A 21,200-nucleotide genomic window follows, 5' to 3' on the forward strand; every position below is an offset into this window, starting at 1 on the left:
TCTCCCTAACCCAGGGAAATGCAACAATATCTAAATCTTCAAGAAGTTTAATATTTCGGAAGAAAGGGTTTTGCCTTTCTAAATAAAAAAATGCAGAGAATGAAAAAGTTTGGAGAGGTGGGGAGTATTGGAGATGTTGGCTGCTATAGTGGAAAGAAAAAAACTTTGAAGAGATCAGGAAAGTAATAAGAGCCATTATTAAGATGTGTACAAGATCCTTATAAATCTAATGTGTAGGATCTATTTCCAAATAAAATATACTGTAGATTCTATACATGATTAGATCATAACTGTATTGTGTTTCCCAAGAAAAGCTTTTAAAACAATGATCCCTGTCAACTAAAATAACATGACTTTAATTTCCCTATAATTGCTAATTTTGGACTAATATTTTATTATGCTTATTTTGTTTAGTCTTTCCTTAAAATCACATATTCATATGGCTTTCTCACCAATTAAATTATATAAGTCTTGAGATCAGAGGCTACATTATTCTTTCTATATTTACCATAGTCTCTGGAACAATGCCATTCATACTGCATGTACTTAATAAATAGTATTAAATAAATTTTGTAGACATAGTTGATCTTAAGTAATCAACAGCAAAACCAAATCAGGACTTTCTGAATGCCTCCAATATATTAGAATATACTTCTGAGTGTGTGTGTGTATGTGTGTGTGTGTGTGTGTGTGTGTGTTTGTGTGCATATATGTATATACTTTTGTGAACATTATAACATCTTTGACAAAGGTCCTTTGTTTTTTCAACTTTAAGACGAGGAAAGTAATTATAATAGTAGTTATAATATAGAATAGTTGTGAGAGCAAACCAGATAATGAGTGTAAAAATGATCAGGAAAAAAGTCACAATACCATATAAATGTAATAATTGTATTTAAAAGATACTGTTAATGATGGACAATATTCATTAATGAAAGGTTTTATAAAAATATTATCTCTAATTTCACGTATCTTCATCTGTCACCTGTTATACTTTTTCAAACCCTAAAGTCTATAGTATTTTTCCCATCTAATAATGAACTTTATAGAAGGAAAAACAAAAAACGGTCCCTGGGAATTAGTAAAAATTCCTGAGAGATCTTCAGACTTCCAAAGGCTGTGGAAATGCTGGTGTCCAAACCTGTATTTTGAAGGAGTGAAAGGGAACCAAGTAGTAACTGGTAGTAACTGGATTATAGGTGGAGTAGAGAGAAAATTACACTAAGGTGTGATGAAATAAAATTATTTTAAAGCAAGACAAGAACAATTTTAAACATGAAATCCTCTCTCTGCCCATTTGAGCCACTATCCCTTCCCCTTTAGTGTGCAGTGTGCATCTGATTATACATTCATTAGATCTCCTTAGGAGACACAGGGATGTCTACTCGCCAAAAACAAAAGCAGTTTCCTCCTGACACCAGCAAGGTAGCTCCTTAAGAGAAAACATTCCTGTCTCAATCCTGTAAGGGGTCACAATAACCCACTACTTGCCTTGTTGGACTATGCAAACTGTCAATATGTTACTCTGGTATATAACCCTTTGTCTCCAAAACTCATAGAACTGTGCCTTGACCTCAAACAGGAAGAACAGTCCTCAGAGTTTTCTGAAAGACCATCTCCTGGATCATAATCCTCCGGTTGGCTCAAATAAAACTTTCCATTTCTTTCTTAGGTTGACTATAATTAATTTTTTTTGTTTTCAGGTGTATACATATAAATTTACAGTATGCTGAGGAAAATAGGAAGGACCAGGGGAGGGTGGAGATATCCAGCAGCCATGAGCTGGTGGTGGGATGCGCTAGGCTGGATGATGGCAGAGGGGCTGGCCTCTCATTTGTCCTCAGGAGCACTCTGCGACTGTCCCATAGCCTTCTGATGGGGGCCTGGAACCTCAGACTGGAGCACGCATTCTCTGTGCCCCATCACCTGAGACAGCAATGCACGTCAGATGATGAAGAACGTTGGCTGGTTTCTTCTGCCTTTTAGTGAGTCCTGGGGCTTTTGTTTTGTGTGGGGTCAGGGTCTTCCTTCTGTCTTGCTACTGAATTCAGTGGCATTCCATGTTTGAAAAAGACCATGACACCAGTCAGGGAGAGGAACTCTACCCATCTCACAGAAGAGACTGCCTCTTGTTTCTTTTTCTCTTCCTTCATGTTTTTCTAAATCAATCATTGAAACAGAACGACATCAGGAATGGGAACTCCAGGGAAAGATGAGGACATCTAGTCAAGGAGAATAGCTGGGAAAAGGCAACGGCGACCAGGGCTTCTTTCCAAAGCTCACAGACCATCCACCTTCATGTGGCACAGGGCTCCAGAGTAACCCCAAACACTGTGATTCAGGGGCCATTGAATGGCTTATTAGGAGAGTTCAGAACACCTGAGGTGAACGGGTCCTCAAAATGACTCATCAGCCATCTTCTCATCTTAGGTGTCTATGAGCCAAGCCTCTCCATTTTGTTAGAGCTGATCTGTGAGCAATGCTGAGCCCCTGAGATCAGATACTACTCCACCTGTGTTAAGGGAGCAGAATCCTATAGAAAGGAGCATACATGTTCCTGAAGACCTGAGATTCTATCTTTCTCTTGTAGAGGACCACTGTCTGAAATACCAATCAGGACCACGTGGAGAAAACCCTTATTCATTTGAATTTTCCAGGAAGGTCAGTAGAAAATATTTTTATCCACTTTAACAAAGAATAGCATGGAAAGAGTCACAATTAAATCAATGTAGAAAGTCACATAATTCATTAATGACCATCACATCATTCATTCCATAATGAATGTCTTCTACCTGCTTAGAAAGAGGAGAGTGAATAATGAGTCCCAGCCTCCCATTTTGTCTTTCAGCATCAATGTAGAGGCAGGAAGAACAAAATGGGAACTTTAAAAGGTAAGGTTCTACTATTCAACCCCTGTCTCTAACAGGGTTATCTTTCATCTCTCCTTTCCATGAGGTCCCAGGGTCACCATGGCTGAAGACGTCAATTCCTAGAGCTGGTCGTTAAAAAGCAGAGCCCTTCAAAGAGAGCCACGTAGGAAGGAAAGCACAACCTGACACCCGGGTCCTGCCAGAATTTCCATCAAAGAGTAAATTTTAAAATAGCACGAGGCATTTGTTTCACAGGTTTCATCCTTAGATGAAAGAGAAGGGACAAGAAGACCTACAGCTCAGAGACTAAACAACGGCCATCTCTGTGCCCAGCCCAGGCCCACTAGATATTGGAGTTGCCTCTGTAGGCAAAGGGAATATTGAAACTCACAAAACAAGTCCATCTATGGCCAGATCCTAAGGAAGAAAGTGGCACTTGTGTGTGTGTGTGAAGATAATGCAAGGAAAGAGAGTTCTTCCTTGAGTGAACTGGAGCACCCGGCAGAGCCAAATATACAAATTCCTGCAATGACAGGGCTCCTTCCTTCCCTGAGCAAAGGTAGGGTTGAGGGCCACATCCTGCAACCTAAGGGTCTGAGTGCACTAAGCATAATGCTGATCACAGAGAGAGGCAGAAAACCACACAGCATGAGCATCTATGTTTGAAACAACCCTCTTCCATGCTCCCTGGGAGCCTATGTCCCCAGCTAAGCCTTGACAGCCTAGACCAGGGATGCCCAGGCCATAATGCCACACTCACCAGAGCCCCAGACTCTGTCTCTTGGGTGAGTCAGCAAATTCTCCTCCAATCCCTACCTGTAGCAGAAGTTTCTTCAAAGAAATGCAATTAGAGAAAATGAATTTGTTCTCACATTACCACATCTTCTGTAGAGAAAGGTCTCTGTTTCTCCTAACCAGCAATATCTATTCCCAAACCTACTTGTTTTTTCCAAATGAAAAGTGGTGTCCTCTGTGGCGTGTTTTGGGGAAAGTTTAGGGAATCCTAGGAACAGGCTTAGAGAAAAACAAAGGCTCTTGCTTCAACTGTTACTGAGAGCCCACTTTGGCTTCTCAAAGGTGACCAAGTTCAGGAAGGGAGTTTGAATGCAGCATTGCACACACACCACCATCCTGGCTTCCTTCCTTTGTACCCGTGAAGATATCCCATTTTCAAAATTTGTAATTATAATACTGCTATTAAAAACCATACATATGCACAAACACCCTACTTTACAAACATTCAGAGGTTTAAGCAATGAGAAAATGCACTAAAGACCAAGCCCCAAGACCTGAAACAATCAGTCGTTCCTCTGTTCCCTCGTTGTCTTGAACATTACACAGCTATGGGGTGGAGAGGGTGGGTTACACAGGGATCAAAGGACCAAGGATTACCCACTCAGCCTCCAGGAAACCTCACATACCCTAAAAATGGACTGGAAGTTTGGGAGTTGTGAGGCCCTGAGTTCAGAAGGGTAAGGAGAAATCCCAGTGACTGAGTCATCTGGTGGAGAATAGCTTCCACCTGCTCCCAGGAACCCCTTCCGTTCCTGATGGAGGCTGGGGAAATTAGCACTGCTCCCCAGTTCTTAGTTTAGCCTTAATGAAAGGGTATAGCTGATGCCACCTCACCTGTCCTTCAGCTTCTGGGGATTTCAGCTCAAAGGAAACACACTCAAAGTGAATTGCAAAGGGGGGAAAATGCAAGAAATAGAAAACCCAGAGAGATGTCCAACAACAATAAGTAGAGGAGACAGAGGGAAGAAAACACTAAAAAAAAAAGGATTTTTTTCCCCAAGTCCACGTACAAAATAATGACAAATCTTCTGAAAAGGGGCAGAGAAGTTGACACCCAATGTTGTAGAGGTGAGGAAGGAGGAAAAACAGTGAAACTATCCAGAGTGAGATAGTGAGATGTCTTCTGACCACGAATCGCTGAGGTAACAAGCCAACAGCTAATGTAATAGCAAAAGCAGTTTCCAAAGAAAGACTGACTAATAAATTAAAGAAAGGGACTGGAAAAAGTAAATGAAATATAATTACCTGTGCTCCTCCTCTTCCTTGTTGTACCATTTCTTCTAGTTTAGGGAGCTACACAAGAACTGCTATTTTAATAAAGTTCGCCTGAGTTTCCTGCCAATTAAAGCCTTGTGACCTTCACCAGAACTTAAAATATTCTCCAAAACATTTGATCTTTATAAGGGTTTCAAATGGATTATAAAGCAAATCATGTGTTCCATTTCATACTCAATCACAACTCACACGGGCCTTTTAACAGGCATTAAATCATAGTATCAATATTTTGGGAACTTCTGATTGGAAACAGTCATTTTGACATCTTGCCTGGGGCCAGGACAGGGTACCCACACCCTGTATAGTCTGGCTACTTGCTCCTTTTAACTGCTTCAGAGGATGTGATTTCTTTATTCTCCACCTGGAGATACAGCATTTCCCCTATTAGGATCCACTGCCAGAAGATTCTCTGTAATGCTTGTCTTCTGCTCTTAATATTCTAATGTTTCTCATTAGTGAGTTTCTCTACCACCCTCAGAGAAGGAGTTCCCCCACCAGGAAAGAAGGAAGCTGTGAATAATGGCGATGGAGATTTTGGAAAGAACATAGAAACTGGGGGCCAAAATATGTCTGCAAATAAGTGGGTTGGGTTTCCTTCTTGTTCTCTAGAAGCCCAGCATTCACCCCCCTTCCACCCCAGGATTTCTCATCTCACTCTGTTTTGCATTGTTCTGTTTATTCCTATTTCTCCCATCCAAGTGCAAGTACCCAGTGTCCACAGTAAATACGTATTACACGTGTACTGATGTGCCTGATGAAGAGAACTTAAATTCCTTTATTATGGCAGGGAAATGACTGGGTTTTGCTGGGTAGTTTTGGTTTCCAGAGATGGCAAGGATAACTCATTTCGGAGTAGAGATCCTTTTATCAGGGCCAGATACCAGAATGATCCATTGGTCACAGTGTTCTGGCTGGCAACATGGAAGCAGCCTTTAGGAGTGAAGCAGACCTCCAGCTCTGTCTCTTCAGACAGAGGGACCAGGATGCTCTCCTCAATTTACCGATGCCCCAGCCTTGCCTCCTGCGCTAGTGGGAAAACAGAAACCAACAGACAAGCCTTCCAACAATGCTTTCACCACCAAATCCCTGGCTCGTTCAAGGCTGTGGCTTCCCTTTGTTAATTGCTTCCTGTTAAGAGAGACTATCAAAGGCCACTTAGCACTGTGGGCCAGGATCCCACCCCTTCTCTCCCTCTCAAGAACTTCACTTTTTCACTTTGCTGCTCCCCATCCAGCAGTATCCTCCTCTTTCCTTTCTGTAGGATCATTCCCATAGCATCCTCCATGCTCTAGTGCAGTAGTCCCCAACTTTTTGGCACCAGGGACCAGTCTCGTGGAAGACAATTTTTCCATGGACCAGGGTGGAGGGATAGTTCAGGCGATAATGCGAGCGTGGGGGGCGGCAGATGAAGCTTCACTCGCTGGCCCACCACTCACCTCCTGCTGTGCGGCCCAGTTCCTAACAGGCCACAGATCGGCACCAGTCCGCGGCCTGGGGACTGGGGACCCCTTCTCTAGTGAGTTCAAACAAACTGCCCTTGACCTCACAGTCCCCTAAGTACATCAGCTGTTCTCCTTCACAGCCGAGGCTCTCAGAAATGTTGCCTACAAACCTTCTCTGCACTTCCTTACCTCAACTCACTCTTCAGCCCTCTCTAAGATACTAGAAGTCACCAAAGCCCTCCATTCTGTCTAGTCCAATGAACAACTGTCTTCTTAAAAAGTCACACTCTCCTTCACTTTCTCCCACTTTCTTCTGTTCTCCTCCTACCTCTGTGTTTGTTTCTCATTCTGCTGTGCTGGTCCCCCCTCCTCTACCCTAACCGTATAACAGCTGGAATGGTTCAGGGCTCAGCCCTGTGCCCCCTTCTCCTCTTGCACCATCCTCTGTGCGTAGGTGATTCCAACCAGTCTCTTGACTTTAAATAAATATACTGATGACTCCTAAATTTCTATCTCTAGTCCTGATTCTCTGGACTCCAGAGTCATTCACAACTGATCATTTAACATTTCCACTGGCATAAGAGAGATCTCAAACTTGAGATCTACAAAACAGAACTCCTGATTCTCCAATTCTTCCCCCAACACTCACCTAAGCAAGTCACTCCCCAGTCTTTTCTGTCTCAGCAAATTCTCCCCGATCTTCCCAGTTTCTCAAGCCTGAAAACTGGCTTTCCCATCTTCCCATATCTAACTCAACACCATACCACATTGATTCAGTATCCAAAACATATTTCAAATCTGTCCAATTCTTTCCATCTTACAGCCTGCAAATAATCTTCCTGCATTCACTCCTGTCTCCTCCAATCCACCTTCCACACATCTGCCAGGTTAGTCTTTTTAAAAAATTATCTGGGGCTTCCCTGGTGGCGCAGTGGTTGCGCATCCGCCTGCCGATGCAGGGGAGCCGGGTTCGCGCCCCGGTCCGGGAGGACCCCGCATGCCGCGGAGCGGCTGGGCCCGTGAGCCATGGCCGCTGGGCCTGCGCGTCCGGAGCCTGTGCTCCGCAACCAAGCCTGAAAACTGGCTTTCCCATCTTCCCATATCTAACTCAACACCATACCACATTGATTCAGTATCCAAAACATATTTCAAATCTGTCCAATTCTTTCCATCTTACAGCCTGCAAATAATCTTCCTGCATTCACTCCTGTCTCCTCCAATCCACCTTCCACACATCTGCCAGGTTAGTCTTTTTAAAAAATTATCTGACTTTGACAGTCCCCTGCTTCCCCTTGTATTCTACATAGAATATAAATTCCTTAACATAGCCGAAAGGCCTTCGTGATGTGGCCCCATTTACCCTTCCCATGACTCCTGCAGTCCAGCCCCACTGGTGAGCTGGAGCCTATGGACTGACTGCTCACTGACGGGAGCGCACTCCCGTTGAGCATGCCTCCCTGCAACGCATGTCAGGAAAGCTAAGAACTACAGTTCCTGGATCCCCCTTGCTGCTAGAAACCAGCATGTAATTTCATTCTGCCAGTCACAAGCACTTGTGTGAGACTTGACTTGAGGGCCCAGTTAAGCAGGGGAGAGGCAGAGGATGAGGCATCCCTTTTGCTGGTACAAACTGGGCCAGAATCAGCACAGTTCTGCAGTCACTGGCTTCCAGATTTTATTTGCTGCTACAGCAGCAGTTCTCCTAATCACAGAAGTAACAATGTGGTTCTGGGGGTAAGAGGTTGTCTCTGCAAGCTTGGCCTGGACTCTAAGCCCAGGAGCTTCCCTTTCAGCTCCTTCAGTGATTTTGTAAACCACTGAGTACCTGGTAAATCCCTCCTTCCTCAAACTAGCTAAGGTGGTTTCTGTTGTCTGCAACTGAGCCCTAACAAATGGACTGGCCAACTTTTCATTATTTAGCTGAACCAAGATCATGGCTTAGAATGTGAGCTTGTCATCACCCTGGTTCCAGGACTTACATACTATATGACCTTGGATAAGTTACTTCATCTCTTTAGTTTTCTCATTTTTTCTCATTTGTAGAACAGGAATAAAAATAGCATCTACCGCAGAGGGCATGTGAGGTTGAAATGAGATAATACTGGTAAAGCACTTGGTATAGTAGCTGGCACACAAATAAGAGTTCTCTAAACGTTAGCTTTTATAATTACTATAATTAAGTATTATTATTATTTCCTTACACTGGGCCTTCAAATTTGCCCTTTCTTATGCCTGGATTATGTTGCTTGCTCTGCATTCAGTTGACTTCTACTCAACCTTCAAGTTTCAGCTTATACATCACTCATTCAAAAGTTACTTCCTGACCAATTTTAATTATGCCTATTCTCCTGGTTTTCTCTCAAAAAAATGGAATTTTTCCCTCTTGGAGAAGTCATCAAAATTTTCATATATATATATGCAAATTTATGGATTTAATCCTAACCCCCCCCATAGAGCTACAAGTTCCAGGAAAGCAGGACTGCCCCATCACATAGCAGGCAACCAGCATTTTGCTTGACACACAAATGAGCTCAATAACTTTTTCTCAAATGTGAACAGTGACCTATTCATCTGGTGGCAAATATCACAGAAGTTGCTGAACATGTGTAGAGTTGTGTCACCAACAGATTCTAAGGGAGGGAGCCCAGGCCTGCTTTGGCATAAAACAGCTCACTTCATGAGTTTGGGAGATCATATGTAAGTTTTCTTTATAATATTAAGTTATATATTGACAGCACTCTACAGTTTTCCAAGCCCTTTTAAATGTATCAATTCTTTTAATCTTCACAACAAACCAGTTATCTTTTTATCCCATTTACAGAAAAGGAAATGCTGTCCTCAAAGTGTCTACAACATCACACAGACAGGAAGAAACATGTTTCATGAATCACTGACTGGTAGACATGAGTTCCAACCCTGGCTTTGCCACTTTTTTGCTGTGCGGACTTGAATAAATTGCTCAATCTCTCTGAGATGACTTCCTCTTCTGTGAAAAGGTAATAATAGTACGTGTGTTGTTGGGAAGATTACACATATAACAGCTGAGATGGGCACTGCGTAAGTAACAGATAACCCAGATGTTATTACCAGCAGCAGTATCATTGTTAAATCACTCAGCTTTACTGAGTAAGGTGGTGAATCAGCCTTCTCCCTCAGATCCTTGGATTCTTGACCAATGAAATCCTAGAATTACATGTGAATCAAAGCTGCAGCATGAATTCCATCTTCCATTGTATTAACTGAGGGATTTAATAGCCCATATATCAGCCACAGATGGACAAATTACCATTCATACGAGCTTGCTCCATCTCTGCAATCAGATTGTAACTCCTTGATCACAGAGAATAGAGCTTCCTTTTTCTAGAGTGCTTTGGACATAAGTTTTGATTATTTATAAGTGGATGAATAAGAAGCAAAAATAAAAAATAAAAAGCTATGGACAGAAAGTCCAAAGTGTTTCACGAAACTGAAACTGATATTTCAGAACAAATTCTGCAAAGTAGATGATCCAGATCAGAGCCAAAGGTTCCAGGCCCTACTCTCAGAACATTTTTAAACCTTAGGCCAGAAAAACCAAACAGTCCTGCATCCTATTTCTGGGAGGAAATCAACTCTGATGAGCAGACTGTTAGGCAGAGCGCCACAAACATCAGTCATGGTATTTGCTGTTGTTCCAACTGACCTGGTTAGGCCATCATGGAGCAGGTATGACTCTGTCACAGGGAATCAAAGAAGTGAGGACAGATGGTAATAATTAGGAGGCCAGGTGACAGGGGTGAGTACTGACGTTTATGTTTCCAGCATCCTTTAGATGCTATATGCTAAAACCACAACTAAATTGCATACAACCAATGCTTTTCAAAGGGATTATGAGGGTTCCCAGTTCTTCCTCAGGGCTATGACCTCAACATCTTGAATACCCATATTAAAAAGGATCCCTGGTTTTAATCCTTTGAGAATGACCACATCATTTCCTGTTTGCAACACAACTGAGCACAGTGAATGAGATTCAGACTTCTGGCTCCTGCAGGACAGCAGATCTCAGGTCTTGACTGACCCTCTCATTGAGGTCCCTGGCCACTGTGTTTCCCCACTGACAAGGGAAAACCCCTTCCTTGCAGTAGAAATGCTGCTCAGATATGGTGAGGCACTAAAAAGCAGTGAATGTGTGCCCAAACCATAAATGACAAGAAGCCAAGCTTATTAGTAAGTCTCTGTGGCATTGCTTTAGAACTTCATGTCTTAATCATAAAAGTAACAGCTGCTATGCCAGGAAAACAGCTAATATGTCTTGAAACAATACAGCCAATATTTATTTAACACTTAAATTTTGCCAAGCACTCTGCTAGATTTTGGAGAAATTAGCTCCTCAGTCTTCACCACAGCCAGGTGAAGTAGGTACCATAATTATGCCCATTTCACAGATGATAAAGAGAGGCTCAGAGAAGTTAAGTAACTTCTATGTGGTCACACAGCAAGTTAGCAGCAAAAAGAACACTCAAACTCAGTTCAACTTGACCTGAAAACCATGCTTAGTGTAGCGCTATACAAGGTTCTTTCACTCCCCTGGGCCAGCTGTCCCTAAAGTCAGCTCTAAGGGGATCACAATGCTCTTGTCCTTTCATCCTTCAGGTGTCAACTTAGAAGTCCCCTCCTCCAGGAGTCCCCCTTGATTCCCTACTTGCTTTAGGTTTCCTCATGTACTCCTATAGTGTAACTGAGCAGGACCATATGGGGCCTTTCCAGGACAGATCCCCTCGCCCATACCCTCTGCTGTAGCTCCTCTCTGAAGTACCTAGATAATAGTATCTGATGCACATTTCCTGAGTTGTTTTACAGTTGCTAAAACCACCACCCAATGGAAGAAATTAACTACTTGATGACCATGAACATGTAGCCCCCAGACCCAAGGATTGATGTTAACCCTATGACACCACCCTGTTACCTCACCATCAACCAATCAGAGAACTGTGCACAAGTTGATGACTTACCCTGGGACTCCCCTCTCTCACCTTCCCTTTAAAAATGCTTTCCTGAAACCCATCAGGGAGTTTGAGTGCTCTGAGCACTAGCTTCCCTGGACTCCTTGCTTGGTGCCTGCAATAAACGCTGCACTTTCCTTCACCACAACCTGGTGTCAGTAGATTGGCTTTACTGCACATGGGGGAGCGAACCCAAGTTTGGTTCAGTAACAATAGCACTCAATACCTCTTCCTCACAGCACCTCTTGTAACATCTGATCTCTCCCACTAGACTGCGGGCTTGGGGAGGGCACGGGCCAGGTCTGTCCTGTTCATGGTTAGAACCCCAGTGGGTAAGAGAGTGTCTTGCACCTCATAGGCACCCAAAAGATATTTGTGGGATTTATGGATTCATGAATAAAGATGACACTCCACAGTGTCACAGTTCTTTTTATAAGGTGAGAGCAGGGCCTCTCACTGCTTCTCTACAGAATTTCCTCTGTCCTGGGAATCAGGAAAGCATGTGAACCTGGGGGCATGCTTTTTGAAAATGCTGTAAATCCCCTAACAATGCTGATCCTTCAGTTTTAAAGGAGCTCAAATTTCTTTGTGGTATGTGAAAGCCAGTTATGTCAAACATACCACAAGGCAATTATTTTTTAGCTCTCTTGTAGTGGCCACAGAGGGAAAGGAAGTTTGCTGTGCTAACACACATTCATAAAGGTAAATCTTTAGGATATTAAGTCATGTTACTGTCAAAAACAATCATTGCTTTAAATGACAGCACTTGGGAAAAGCATGGTCTTGCCTCTTTACCGCTAAGCAGAACCAGCTCCAGGATGTGTGGAATGCAGTTATAAAATGAAAATGTGGGTCCCCTTATTCAAAAATTATTAATAATTCCAAGACAGTGACAACAGGGCATCAGACTAAGTCCAGGTTTCTGGGCAAATTCACAGGACTTCCACCCACAATGTCAATCCTGTGACTGACATCTTCAGAATTCTTTCTAAGTTCTTCACTTCTTATTTATTTCATTGCATTCTCATTAATGCATGAGGTAGATACTTATAAAAACTAGACATTTAGGCATCAAACAAGGAAAGGTTTTGCTCTAAGTGAATGGTGGAAAGGGACTGACAAAAGGACCAGAAGAAGAGAGAGAGAAGATGGAGAAGAGGAGCCAGAGGTACCTGTGCCACTCTGACCAATCCCCAAGGGGGGCGGGGGTGCAATATAGAGGCAGAGGTCCAAACTATTATGTATAAAATGAACTACAAGGATATATTGTACAGCACAGAGAATGTAGCCAATATTTTATAATAACTATAAATGGAGTATATAACCTTTCAAAATTGTGAATCACTATATTGTATACTTGCAACTTATATAATATTGTACCTCAACTACAATTCAATTTTAAATATATTAAAAAATAAAAATAAATAAAACTCAGCTGGACCTTTTTTTTTTTTTTTTTTTTTTGCCGTACGCGGGCCTCTCACTGTTGTGGCCTCTCCCGTTGCAGAGCACAGGCTCCAGACGCGCAGGCTCAGCGGCCATGGCTCACGGGCCCAGCTGCTCTGCGGCATATGGGATCCTCCCGGACCGGGGCACGAACCCGCGTCCCCTGCATCGGCAGGCAGACTCTCAACCACTGTGCCACCAGGGAAGCGCTGTACCTTTCTTTTTTTGCCCTTTGATAGGGAAAGAGGGATTGAGGTAGAGTAAATGGTTTCAGATAGTGTAACCCAAGGAACGAATTATCAGCCCAGCACGGAGGATTATAAATATTATTAATCTCCTCTCTCTGTTTCTCATGAAGCAAGACTATTGAAAGTCACAGATACGCTTCCCAGTAGTTGTACCAGTAGTTTTTTCAGCCTATGATCTGACTAAACTTCAATACCTAACAGCAGTCTCCAGCCACCCTAGGACTTGGTGTGGGCGCTTGAGGATCAGATGAGTAGAAAATGAAGAAAACCAAAAGCTATTTCTCTCTGACCACCATTTCACTCTTCTTACAGCTGCATAAGCTCTTTCTCCTCCAACGAGGCCATAAACTGTAGGTCTGAGCAGGGCCGGGGAGAGAATTCATCCTTTCCAGGGCACTGCACTTTTACTTAAAAGCTCTAGATTTGGCAGAAGAAGCCTTTAAGTACTTGAAAAAAAAAAAGAAAGGAAATATTTCAAAACAAGGCTCAGTCTCATTTGTGATGAGATTTACATAGACTCATAAAGTTTAACTAAAGAGCAGTCATTAATAAAACTCATGTGGTATTACTCGAGGTCTCTAAATGCGGGCACTGGCCTGGACACCTATGTTAATAAGACCGAGCAGAATCAACCATCAACTAAAGTGTTGCTTCCTCACCTACAGAATGATTTCAGTAAAAGAATATGAGACTACTTTTTTCTTAGGGTTTTTTTTTGAGACTACTTTTTAATTGCAAAGAGTTACTTTTAGCTTTTAGGTTAAAAAATTATTAGGAATGGAAAAATACCACAAAGATTAAAATCCTAGTTTCACTGCTTCTTTGCTTTATGACTTTGGGTAAGTTACTTCACCTCTCTAAGCCTCAGTTTCCTCAACAGTAAAAATGACATAATAATTAAAATAGTATAAGAATACCCCCCAGGAGTGTCATAAGGATTATATATGATAATTATGTAAAACATATGATAATTATGTAAAACATTTTGTATGGTAGCTGGTACATAATAATCACTGAACAATAGCTATCTATTACAGACATTACTATGACACTAAGGTTTCAACTTACAATTTCAAGGTTGGTTAACAGTTGCAAAGGTAATACTTTCCTCGTTGTTAACATAATCTTGTTGCCTAGAACTCAGAAAAGTACCAGTCAATAGTAGACACAATAAATATTTGTTGAATAAATGAGTCACTGAAAATCAGTGTCTGTTTTCAACACTAGATTTCAAGCTTCACTGAGATTGGGACCAAGAATAACCATCCATCTATTTTTTCAAAACATATTTATTAGGCTTCTATTGTGTTCCAGGTATTTTGCCCACGTAGGATCTATTTCAGACAAAGCAGAAGTTCAATAAAATTTATTTAAAAGAACTCTTGATCCTGGCCCTAAAACTCAATTGCAACACAATGGTTGGTTCACTGAACCTGTAAAAAGCCCTGTTGTGCTCTCTTACATGTAGCCCATTGTTTCCTGGAATTCTTTATTCCAAAGAAATCAAAAGTCTGTAAAGAAGCCTATGAAAAAACTAGTTTTCCCCAGGAACATGGCTCCTGGATTAAGTACTACTATGTCAAAAGTAAATAGATGCTTCTGAGGGTAGAGGTGTTTTGTTTTGGTTTTCAATTTTGTTTGTCTCTTTTTAAAAGATAAATGAATGAATGAAAATACACACATACACAGATCCCGAAGGCTATACTTAATCAGGATCCCTTCCCAAACCTCTCTGAACTCTAAAGGTCTAAGAAAAGGGCTCTTACTCTACAGAGCAAAGTGAATTTTAATAGTCGCTGTTCTAACCTTCATGCACGGAGACAACTACCCAGTAAACGAGATAAGAGGAAAGGAGTTGAGTTATATCAAAGCCTGCAATCTCTTTCTTCATTTCTTTTTTGTTCTTTTTTTTAAACAAACTATAGTATTTTGCAGTAATCACATATACATTCCGGCCATTTCAATTAGAAGGCTTAGAATTAGAATGTCAAAATATATGCCTGACTTAACCAGGCTTAGCTCTGGTCTGGACATAACAGAGTTATCAAGGCAGATGCTGTCTGTGAGGCATTGGTGGGCTTTCATTTGTCAGACTCTTGGAGCTCTTTAATGAAAAATCACACAGATAAGGTAAGTCTCTCCATCTAACTGCAAATGGGGAAAGGCCAGGTAACGGTCTTTCCAGACTCTTCAAATAAAATATTTTTTAAATAAACACACTAGCTATTTTTCACATTGTATTTGCAAATCTTATTATTTTTAAGAATTACAGAAAATAACATGGTACTGGAATAACATGATAGGCTATAAAATGTGGGTGTGTCATATTCTCTGATTTGCTTTAAGGTGTTAGTAAAACATCATCAGAATGAATCCAGGGGTGCAACATTGCCCTCTTTATACTTTGGTGTCGGTTTCGTTCATTTTTTAGGCCAAGTGGGTGCGAAATAAAAGGCAAACACAAAGCAGATATTTTTCTCTTCAGTTTAAACCAGCAACTTGTGCCTCCCTTACCAGTTTTTCTGCATATAGAGCATGTTTAGTGAGAACCCTGCAAAGGAGAAAAGTTCTAGAGGCCGTGCTTTTTCTGTCTAGTGGAATTATTTTAATAGCTTCCAGGATTGGTTTAACAAACGGTTTCATGGTCTCTGAATAGCTAAGTGTGTTTGGGAGACAAATACACACACACACACACAAAAGAAGAGAGGAAAATTCCACAAAAGGCAACGTAGTATGGTATAAGCAACATGGAGTTCAGAATCAGAACTCTGGATTCAAATCCATACTCTGACACCTCCTGGCCATGTGGCCTCGGGCACACGTTACACACTCTTGGAATGTCCTTTCCACTATAAAAAACAAAACGTGGATACCAGTACCTAGAATGTAGGGCAGGGGTTTTCAAAATGCAATTTGCTACACATTAGCAGGTCATAACACCAGTGTGAGTTACAATCAACATTTTAACCAAATGAAATGGTATAGAATAGAAAATATCAAGGCTGCATTCCATGGCATAAGGGTCAGTATTGTTTCCTGAAATTTTTGCTTTAACTTCATATATAATTATGTTACATATGCACACACACATAATTCAAATGTATTTCTTGCTAAGGGTCACAGGCAAATGTTTAAAAATAACTCTTGAATGTATTTCACATTGATTAGAAAGAGGGTATGTGTAATGAAAATATCTAGCATGTAGTAGATGGCCTGTTATTATTGGTGATCTCCTTTCCAAGGAGAAACTACCAAATGTGGGCAAATTTGGTACAAAATCACCATTTGTGGTGGACTGAATGTTTGTGTACCCTTGCCCCCCACAAAATTCATTGTTAAAATCTTAAACTCCAATGTGATGGTATTAGCAGGTGGGGCCTTTGCGAGGTAATGAGATCATGAGAGCAACACCCTCAAGAATGGAATAAGAACCCCAGAAGTCTCACTCACCGCCTTCCATCATGGGAAGATACAATGAAAAAATGACAGACTGCCACCCAGAAGAGGGCTCTCGCCAAAATCCAGCCATGCTGGCACCCTGATCTCAAACTTCCAGCCTCCAAAACTGTGAGAAATAAATTTCTGTTGTTTATAAACCACTCAGTCCTTGGTACTTTGTCATAACAGCCTGAACTAAGACACCATTTATTATGTACATGCCCAGTGTTTCTCATTTTCTTCCCCTTTAGCACAATATGAAACTTTTAGCATTTTCTTAAAACTAACTTCTATGAGACATGACACACCAAATTTTCAGAGAGACCCCTAAGATTATTTAGGAGGGGAGTTCATAGAATAAAACTCCTTGCATTGAGAAAATAGTCGCCTGCCATTTACTGTAGATGATTATTAAGAGAAAATCAGCACTTGGGAGTTTGTCTTCACTAATTTTAGCTTTTCTTCTTTGCAAAGAAAAGCAGCATCCACAACAGAAAGGTGTTCAATGAAGCCCTTTTAGGAAGCAGGCTCTGTAACTATCCCCTTTTTACAATTCTGTGAGGTATGCACTATTTTTGCCTTTGTACTCATGAAGAAACAGAAGCTCAGAGTAGGTGAGTAACCTGCCCAAAGTCACTCAGCTAGTGTGTAATGGAGCTGGACTGGAACCCAGGTCTGAACCCAAAGACCATGCCTTTCTCATCTACCAGGTAATGGCCATGACCCCACATTTTCCAAAGCAATTGATTATTCCCTTTCACTCCCAGAGAAAGATGGCTTTTACCCCCTGGAGTGAAGCAGTGGAGGCCAGACTTCTACCTATACTGTTATTTGTACCAGTAATGGAATCACTTATTCTCCATCAGGAAAAATAACCCACCACTAATTTTATGAACAGCTATTAGGACTTCACTTATTCCTAAACATATGAAGACTCTGCTTTCCCAGGCTTCTCATCCTTCCTAAGGGTGAACCAGGAAATTCCCATGTTTACTCCCAACTAAAGTATTAAACTGAGATTTAAATAATGGAGAAACCAAAGACCTCCTGTACATACATACATACATACATACACACACACACACACACACACACACACACCATGCCTCCCCTATTAGTTCTTCTCAAAGTGCTACCCCCAGGGGCATAAAGAAAGTCTCCATCGTTATCTCTCATTTGGCAAGGGCTTGACTGGACTGTCTTTTCTAGACAAAAGCCAGACCAGGCAATGCACAGAATGGAAATGTCTGTAAAAACCAGTGTCTGGAAAATAAAGTATTCTTATCACTGAAATGTTAGGGGATGAAAAATCCTGACTTAGCTCAAAATACCAGAAAATAAAACACAACTGGATTCTCAAACAGCTCAGCATGAAGCACTGTCCTAAATAAATATTATAAATGAATAAGGCTCGTCCCACATCTGAATCTAGGGAGGAAAACATGAATTTTACCAGTAGGGTCAGATCCATTTGGTATCTTCAGCAGGAAGTGGGTGAGTTTATCTCCCTAACCTCTCATTTGCACTTTTCTTGGTCATAGATACTTCTGACTTTAAGATTTCTTTTCCCCTCCTTCTATCAAAACCAACTCTCAAAGAAAATATCTTTGTTCATTTGTTCCCAGTAAGGTAAATATTAATGGTATGACTCAATAGGCTACCTATTCTAGGAGCTTCTGATTTATAATCAGGGACAAGTACAGCAAATATTTTTAATTGCTTCCTAATTTTTTTTCCTTTATGGAGAAGCTAGTTTTTCTTTCTGATCCCCTTTTATCATAAAAGCTAAACAAGCCATGAGGCTAGGAAGGAGGAGAAAATGAGAGAGGCAAAGTTCTAGCCTATCAGGGAGGAGAGGCACAAAAATATCCACCCTTCCTGGATAGAGGAGTAGATGGAATACAGAGGGAAACTGAGGTACAGCAAGAAGGTTAAGCTCCAGATATCTTTTTCTCTTCCACCAGCTACTTCAAAGATGAGGCAACTTCAGAAACATCCAGAAAACTGGGGCTAGTGGCCCATCTTACTCAAGCATTGTGTTGGGGAGGCCATAGTCTAGTGATGGACCTTAGCCTTCAACTATGCACAAAATACACTGTAGTAAGCTGGTTCTTTGAGAAGATAAATAAGACTCAAATCAATAAAATTAGAAATGAAAAAGAAGGTACAACTGACACCACAGAAATACAAAGGCTCATAAGAGACAACTACAAACAACTATATGCCAATAGAACGGACAACCTAGAAGAAATGGACAAATTCTTAGAAAGATACAACCTTCCAAGACTGAACAGGAAGAAATAGAAAATATGAACAGACCAATCACTAGTACTGAAATTGAAACAATGATTTAAAAACTTCCAACAAACAAAAGTCCAGGACCAGGTGGCTTCACAGGTGAATTCTATCAAACATTCAGAGAAGAGTTAACACCTATTCTTCTGAAACTCTTCCAAAAAATTGCAGGGTAAGGAACACTCTCAAGCTCATTCTATGAGGCCACCATCACCTTGAAACCAAAACCCAACAAAGATACCACAAAGATAGAAAATTACAGGCCAATATCACTGATGAACATGGGCATAAAAACACTCAACAAAATGCTAGCAAACCAAATCCAACAATACATTAAAAGGATCATACACCATGATCAAGTGGGACTTATCCAAGGGACGCATGGATTCTTCAATATCAGCAAATCAGTCAGTGTGATACACCACATAAACAAACTGAAGAATAAAAACCATAAAAACCATCATATGGGGCCTTCCCTGGTGGCGCAGTGGTTGACAGTCCGCCTGCCGATGCAGGGGACGCGGGTTCGTGCCCCGGTCCGGGAGGATCCCACATGCCGCACGGAGCAGCTGGGCCCGTGGGCCATGGCTGCCGGGCCTGCGCATCTGGAGCCTGTGTTCCACAACGGGAGAGGCCACAACGGTGAGAGGCCCGCATACCGCAAAAAAAACAAAAAAAACAAAACATCATATGATCATCTCAATAGATACACAAAAAGCTTTTGACAAAATTCAACACCCATTTATGATAGAAGCTCTCCAGAAAGTGGGAATAGAGGGAACTTATCTCAACATGATTAAGGCCATATATGACAAACACACTGCTGACATCATTCTCAGTGGTGAAAAGCTGAAAGCATTTCCTCTAAAATCAGGAACAAGGCAAGGATGTCCATTGTCACCACCTTTATTCAACATAGTTTTGGAAGTCCTAGCTATGGCAATCAGAGAAGAAAAAGAAATAAAAGGAATACAAATTGAAAAAGAAGAAGTAAAACTGTCACTGTTTGCAGATGACATGACACTATATATAGAAAATCCTAAAAATGCTACCAGGAAACTAATAGAGCTCATCAAGGAATTTGGCAAAGTTGCAGGATACAAAATTAATACACAGAAATCTCTTGCACTCCTATACACTGACAACAAAAGATCAGAAAGAGAAATTAAGGAAACAATCCGACTTACCACTGCAGCAAGAAGAATAAAGTAACTTACAGCCACCCTGACTGCAACCAGTTTGTTGAGCAGTCTCAACCGTCTAGCAGTAGTCACAGGAAAGAGATCAATTTCTTCCATTAGATACCCCCTGATTGTGTTGTGCCCCCTTTCCCACCGAGTTGTAGGTCCCTTGGTGACATCTGGGACAGATTCTACACCTTCCCAGTTGCTCTCAGTTATCAGAACAACTTCTTCCCAGTATTCAAAGGCTAATCCTATTCTCAAACTTACACCAATTGGATTGAATTTAAAAAATGTTATATGTGGCTCCTGCTGTGATGAATGCAAAGAACTCAGAGATGGCTAAGTCATGATTATGATCCTTATGGTAACTCAGGGTAACAATGAAGAAGATAGACAAGGAAACTGTGAAAATCTCAGCTGCAGAAGCTGTGTTCAAGACGCAGAGCTTGGGTAGGCAGGTAGGATGATTAGCTCCTTAGAAGGGGGAGGGCAAGTAAGAGGGGACTGAGCTGAAGGAAAGGTTTAGCCAGGCGTTCACAGAGAGAAAGACATTCCAGGCAGAGTTGGTCAGGACAACAAAACTGCTCTGAGCATTAAGTTCCAATAACTCTTTAGAACAGCTCAGGAAAACAGAAGGAGCAATGTCTCAAAAGCCATTCTGAGAGGAGGGAGAAAGAGTCCTCAACTAATTATTTCTTACATGGACTCCCTCAACAGCATGGAGAAGTGAAACTCAAAGAAGGAACTTCAGCCGGGAACTAGGTGAAGGGAATTTAAGTGCATTGTTTTCAGGCAACCTTACTGGATTCAAGGAAACATGTGGGAGATCTCCCTCTCTCTCTCTCTCTCTCTCTCTCTCTCTCTCTCTCTCTCTCTCACTAGTAACTCATCTTAATTTTGCTTTCAGGAGGAACGGAACCACAAATGAGGTAAAATAAATAAATAAAAGTGCTCTCTGGTGAGTGCTAGAAAGGCATTTGTTCAAGCTTGTTTCAAAATATAATGAGCATTAAGCCCTTGTGACTCCATGACTAATTCAAGCGTGGAGACAGTTACTTCTGTCCTTTTTCAAATCCATTTCTGGAGGCTGAGATGCTCAAGGTGATCAGTGAAGAATGTTTGCCTGATGTGTTACATGGTTAAGTGCTTAAAAACTTTGAAAATTCTCTCCAGTCTGACCAGTTGATGGTAACTAAGATTACTGATGAGATAGAAGTGAATTTCC

General features: G+C 41.4%; 1 protein-coding gene across 1 annotated transcript in view; it reads right to left on the minus strand.

The window, feature by feature from the left end:
- The window catches only part of FREM1 (FRAS1 related extracellular matrix 1), a 236,311-nt gene that overhangs the window by 199,300 nt on the left and 15,811 nt on the right, over positions 1–21,200 (minus strand). The window contains exon 2 of the mRNA XM_055087212.1: positions 14,127–14,191. The gene's annotated coding sequence lies outside the window, so the exon portion shown is untranslated. The remainder of the gene's footprint in view (positions 1–14,126; positions 14,192–21,200) is intronic.

The sequence above is a fragment of the Physeter macrocephalus genome, chromosome 9, assembly GCF_002837175.3.
Source record: "Physeter macrocephalus isolate SW-GA chromosome 9, ASM283717v5, whole genome shotgun sequence".
Classification (NCBI taxonomy): domain Eukaryota; kingdom Metazoa; phylum Chordata; class Mammalia; order Artiodactyla; family Physeteridae; genus Physeter; species Physeter macrocephalus.